The sequence below is a fragment of the Rutilus rutilus genome, assembly GCF_951802725.1.
Source record: "Rutilus rutilus genome assembly, chromosome: 3".
NCBI classification, from domain to species: Eukaryota; Metazoa; Chordata; class Actinopteri; order Cypriniformes; family Leuciscidae; genus Rutilus; species Rutilus rutilus.
This window is the reverse complement of record NC_140211.1, coordinates 30,670,626-30,677,386: the sequence shown is the minus strand read 5'-3', so window position 1 is coordinate 30,677,386 and position 6,761 is coordinate 30,670,626.

Here is a 6,761-nt window from a genome sequence, read left to right as displayed (position 1 = left end):
TTTATAAAAGAGGATTATAAATAAATAAAGCAATAAAGTACTTATATATATATATATAAAGCAAATTTAGTACTTTACTAACTATGAGCAAATTTAGAAGGAATAACAGTGATGGGCATGCCATGTAACTATGGGCTAATCTGACTAGTAGTTTCACATGCCCTCTGACAAACCTTCCCTTATTTTAGCATCAGCCTCTCATCTGGTTATGTGGCCTTTTACACAAATTGTTGCACTGTGTTTGAATGTCAAGGGTTGTTGCAGGCATTTTGAATCTGCACTGATGGATATTGGCAAACAGCTTGCTTTTGTGAGTAAGGATAACCTTCCATTTGATCAATCTTGCACCTGTCACAAAGACTATTCCCCCCAATAAATCAATAACTCACGTTTGTTTGTCCCAATGCTTTATATTCCTCTCTCACCCTCTTTCTGCTTATCTGTCTTTCTCTCTCCTCTTTTGTTCTCCCACTTTGTCTAGTGATAATTCACAGCATATACACTTACCATTTTATTATGTAATTGAGGCTGTCACTGAGGTTGATAGAAACAAGAACATTTTGATGTTTAGTACATGCTAATTATTACTTCAGCCTTATCCTTATAAAATGAAGGGGTGAATTAACACAATAACTTTTCATGCAGCCTAATAATCTAGACTGGTTTCCTAATGACTTTCACAATCAGACTCAGAAATACCTGGCATATTCTGCCCTACAAAGGCAAAAGACCTTAACTCGCTAGAGTGTGGAACTGAGAAAAATTACTTTGAAGATTTTTAGTTGTCCTGCCAAATTAATTATAGGTAGGACACTGGAAATCTGGCAAATAGATGTTTTAGTAATGAAAATTATATTTCATTGTTATATATAAAATAAATTATATCAAACTTGACTTTTGACCACTATTTTAAAGTTACTGTACTCTGCCTTTGTATTGTCAGCAAAAAGTGAGAAGTCATGCCAAGGCAAAAGGCAGTAACTTCCACATTATCAATATTTGGTTGCTGATCACCATTAACAAAATCATTATAGTAACACCTGTATAAAATCTAGTGATCATGGCATTTATTTTGTATGATTTACAATTATTTATAGCCATCTACTTATTGCTATCCTGTGCTTTGGTTGCATTCTGATGGCATTATTAATACACTTGACATGACAAACCTCCATATAGATATATTAGTCCAGCGTTGGCTCGACCGTGTTTAGGGCGGTGCTGAAGGCGCCGGCGAAGTTTTGGCACTCTGCCAGCTAGATGCATGAGTGTTTCAACCAGGTCCGGTACCCGAACTGGGTGAGGCGGGGCAATAGTTCTTTGTTGTATTCATCTGCTGCGGCATGTGTAACATGTTCTGTCAACTCTGCATAATCCTTCGCGATCGATATCACACGTTTGTCGATGGAGCGGGTTCAGACCATACTAAATGTTCTGACCGCATTTGTGCAGGACAAAGCTCTGAGGACATCAGAAGTTAGAGGGACTGATGGCAGCTGTACAAAGTACAAAGGCTACACCGTAATTTTAATTTTAATGGACAGTAAAACAAAGGCAGATAACCGTACAATCTGGTAGGCAGCATTATTTGACAGAACACCGGCAGAGTAACTTCATATTGACGCGCGGCTAAACAAAGGCAAAGTACCGTAACTCAATTTGAGTGTTCCAAAACAAAGCCAAAGAGCAGTAACTGGTGTTACAGTGTTCTGCCTTGGTTTCTCATGGGCTTTTGGAAGTTACTGTTAAAGGTCCCATTGCATGGGTTATTTTATTATTTTAGAATGTTTCCTGGGGTGCCCTTATAATGTTAGTATGTTTTTTAGATCAAAAGTTGTTATAATTTAGAAATAAAAGGCATATTTCCTAGCCTAATTTTAGCCTCTGATTTGAACACTCTGTTTTAAGGGGCGTGTCTGCTGTGAGACTTCAGTGTAAACGCCCACTGCTGTGATTGGATGACATGCTTGCATATTAAATATCTAGCATTACATGTGGAACTCTCTCGAAAACTTTTACTATTACAGCTATTATACGTTTTTACTATTACAGCTATTGGGATGAACGAATCGTGAGAAGTTTTTTTTTAAGTATTTAGATCTATTCCCAGCAAATAAAAGGTTGCAGTGATGAGCATTGAGCAGATGACAGCCTGTTGATCGTGTGAATGAAGATCTTATCGTTGCAACGCAGTTTCTGCACTCTCACTAATGATTTCACCAATGCAAACATGAGGTAAGTACAGTAAGAGCTTTGTTGTGCAGCGTAACAGCGTAATTGATTTCATAACGAGTTTTGGCAAGTGTCCAGATAAACTCGCGCTGTGTGATTGACAGCTTGGGCATGGGATTGTTCTTTAATCGATTTGTTTATATATTAATCACAGTTTAAGTAAGATTATTTTCATCCTACTAAGAGAAACGACGTGAAGTTGATCGTTTAGTCACTGGCTTGATTTGCTGATGCATAAACAGTATTGAACGACTTTGAGAGAAAGATTATCTGTCTGAACTTGAACAATTACACATCAGAAATTCACATAACCCACTGGTTCTTCAGAGGCTTGGATGAAGGACCTACAAAAATACTTTTGTGTTCATTTGTACATCCAAACACTGAGCAACTGCCATGCTTCGCTCGTTTGCAAGCCATGATGTCTCTCGAGGAAAAAACAATATCGCGCTCGCGCAGCTCATTTTCTCATGGGCGGGCCAAATTCTTTTTGTGGGCAAAGAAGAGAAAGGGGAGGTAACCTTTCCCTTTATGACGACATAAGGGGAAGATTTCTAGATTCGCCCGTCTGAGCTTTCATTTTCTTAAAAATACCCAGGGCATCAAAACGTCTAGCCACTGGGGGACCAAAGGCAGGCTAGGGAAACTCATATTAAGGTTAAAAATCCTCATAAAGTGAAATTTTCATGCAATGGGACCTTTAAGACAACTCATTATTTTCTCGAAAAAACAACAAAATTGATCCAAGATACTCATCCACATGATAAAGGAGGTCTTCTTGAATATGCCAAAAATGTAAATAACTCATTTTCGACCAAAAACAAAGTCTTTTGTCTTTGCACGGCAGTATTATAAAGTGTTTCTTTGGAGGATAAATAAATGAATTTAAAGGCATATTATAAACCAAATATCACATCCATTAGTAAGAGAAGCTCTTAATACAGTATATCTGTTGTATTGTTCTTGGTTTTCTTACTTCCTGTACTCTTTTCTTGCATAGAACCTTATGACACACAACCAAATGTGTGTCATTCTAAAACGTCCCTTTCCAAATCTATGCATGCCTGCAGGATTTTTTTGCCACAAATTCTGCATTCATTCAGAGATGTTTAGTTATTGGGGGAAAAGGGGGGGAATATGCCAATACTAATTCTCACCTTTTAAAAGATATTTTCATTCTTGACTAACTTATAGGCAGATAGACAAGACAGTTGTTATGGTAACAGTATTGCTGTTCTTTGCAAGTGCTGTAATTGTGTTCAGAATGTATGCAATGCACATATGACCTGTTTTCGTCTGATTGCTGAATTTATGATACACATAAATGGTGCTTTTAGAATCTGCATATGGATTGGATTGATTTCAGATGGAAGAAAAATACGTGCATGCAAACCATCTTTAATAAATAAAAATCATCCCACGTAGAGTATAAAGGAAATTGGTTGTCTCTGCAGAACGGCCTACACTGTCCTTCAGAGAAAAGGTTTATGGAATCTCCCTATGGATGGTGGCACTGAATATATCTGGAGTATCTGGATGTGTCTGACAATGTAGACCAATGGGAGTTTTAATCACCAAACAATTGCAATGAACTTTAAAGCTGAGCAGGACTCCTTGCTTGACAAAAAAAAAAAAAAATATGTTAAGATTATCTCAGCTCATAGAAAAGTTATTTCCTTTTAATTTCATGTTCAAACTGAGTCATTATGTTGTAATGCTCACAGGAACAAGTCTGTAGATTGTGCAATTACATTTCTAGAACAAAACGCTTTTGGTGCAGTGGTGCATTCCCAGAGGCGTCCCGAGATCCTTGGTTGCAATGTTAGAAGGGGCTGTTCTAACGTCTTTTGTACCAATCTTATTGGGTGTAGACCACATAAACCACTTATTAATTAGAAGATAGGAATCCCACTGTGGACTTCTTTTTTTTTCCCAGTGAACGTGAGGAGCCTCAATCCCCATCTGCACGGAAAAGTCCTGCTTAAAGCTTTGTGTAAGCACAGCAAGCAATCTCCGCACATGGCTGAATCCTCAGTGTGGGGGGTTCACAGGATAATATTCTCAGGGTGACTGTCATAGAGGATTAGATGTTCAAAATGGTGGCACTGCAGTGTTTCCAAGGTAGTCGTTTGTTCTCTGCAAATCTGCAGTCCTACAGAGCATGTCTCATGTTTTTTTTTTCTTTTTTGTTCTTGAATACTTATAAATGGCTGAGCTGTCCAGCAGAGTTGATCTAAATATGTTAATATTCAGCACAGAGAAAGATTGATAGATCCACTTCAGTCTCTGTTACAAAACAACAGCTCATAGTCTGTGTGTCTGTCAAAAATAAAACTTCCACACACAAAAAAAGCAACAACACATGAGCAGAAGGCAACAACACTGTTTACACTGTCAGATAAATAACTGTCTTTGAGCATGTCAGCTTGACGTGTTTGTGGCTTCAGTCGAACAATGACATTTGATAAAAAATGTGCTTGTCCTAAAATAAACTATGTGCCAAGGCTTTTGCACTTGCAATATAATTAAAATGCAGGTCTCCTTTTAAGTAATGTAGTGTAATGTATATAAATAAACATGCTAACACTTTAAAGTAAGGTTCATTTTAACATTAGTTGATGCATTAGGTGTTAATGAACACTATTTCACCTATCCTTGTTTATTTATCCTATTAATTTATTCATAAACTTTTTAACATTTTCAAGTTGTATAAATTCACATAGATAGATGATATATTATTGAACTTTATTGTACTGTGTTGTGTTGTGTTAATATTAATGTTGATGTTAATTGTATGATCACATACAGAGATCATTATATTTTTAAATTCTGTTTTAATATTAGAAAGGTCCACAGTGCAATTTTGTTTGTTGGTGCATCTGGTGAAAGGTTATTGTTGTTAAAATGTTTATTTGTTAATATATATATATATATATATATATATATATATATATATATATATATATATATATATATATATATATATATATATATATATATATATATATATATTTTTTTTTTTTTTTTTTTATAATGATTCCATTTATTAATTGACTTCAGTTATTTAAAACATTCTAATTTCATCTGAGGAGAAGTGCATATTTCATAAAGCTTGCCATTTTTAATGACACACACATCAATGAATGTCTGATCTAAAAATAGTCTCTGCTTAACTCTTTGCTATAGACAATCCATAAACTTAAGTCATCATTTCAAGTTTATTCCTTCGTTTTAACACATGCCACTGCAATCGTCTTGTTAGTTGTCTTGCAATACTTGCCCAAACACCCACACACACACACAAACACACACACACACACACACACACACACACACACACACACACACACACACACACACACACATTCTCTTTAGAGTCTGAGTTGTGCATGCGGAGTGATCATAATGAGCCTCCTCTCATCTCCTCCCAAATGGAGAAGGTGTCAGTCTTAATGAGCGCTATTAAAGGTAACTTGTGCCATTATCACGCCACCTCTGTTATTTATGGCAACCATCAGAGCCTACTTTTAGAAGCCCAGCTCAAATTGGATCATGTTAAATGGTTGTTCATGTCCAGTTGCTTCCTTTCATGATGGGAGGTCTGCTACTGTATCCTATTCTAATCAACTTGTACAACTTATTAAGACAGGTAGACGGAGCAGCTTTGCCCCGAGGAGCGCTTCATTCAGCCGCATGACAGTTTATGAATCTTGGTGCCAAAGAATGAGCACTTGGCTCATGGCTAAATGTGAGTGAGGCTTGTGGCCCACCATATGCTCATACTAATTCGGTTCACATCATATCACATTCTAGTGAAATAAGTTCACTGCCAAGATATTATCATGTGCAAAATGCACGTTTGTACCTGGTATTCCACGTATTTGACACGGGTCCATTTGTGTGCTTTACGTTTTGGAATTAACGGAGGACAATTTGGGTAAATGCAAGTGTGGAATAATCTCAGTAAATGTAAGTGGATGTAAATAAATAAATAAATAAATAAGTTAACCCTCTGGGGTCCTTCGGGTCCAAATGGACCCGAAGCGTTTAAATAAAAAAATGTTAAAAATCATAGCTTCATTGGAATGGTCCGAGATTTGGTGACTTTGTTGGTACTTGGTATATGAACACCCAAAAAAATTGGGGACAGGATTTGAATAGTCTAAGTGGTTGTAAAAAAAATAGTCACACTCAGGACCTTCGGGTCCAAATGGACCCGCCATAGGAAATGAATGGGAAATTGGCAAAAATGTGAAAATGCAGAGTTTTTTTGTGCGTACAATCTACAAATCAGCCACGATCCAGAAAAAAAGCACACAACAGTGAAGGGGTTAATCTATAAAACATCAAGAGTGCAAAACAGACACATCCACACACACACACACAAACACACTTTTATACACATACACACTAATAAATTCAGATTACAAAAATCTGTTTTGAATTTTTAAAAATCACAGCTTCATCGGAATTTTCCGAAACTTGGTGACTTTTATGGTATTAGGTATGTGAACACACAAAAAATATTG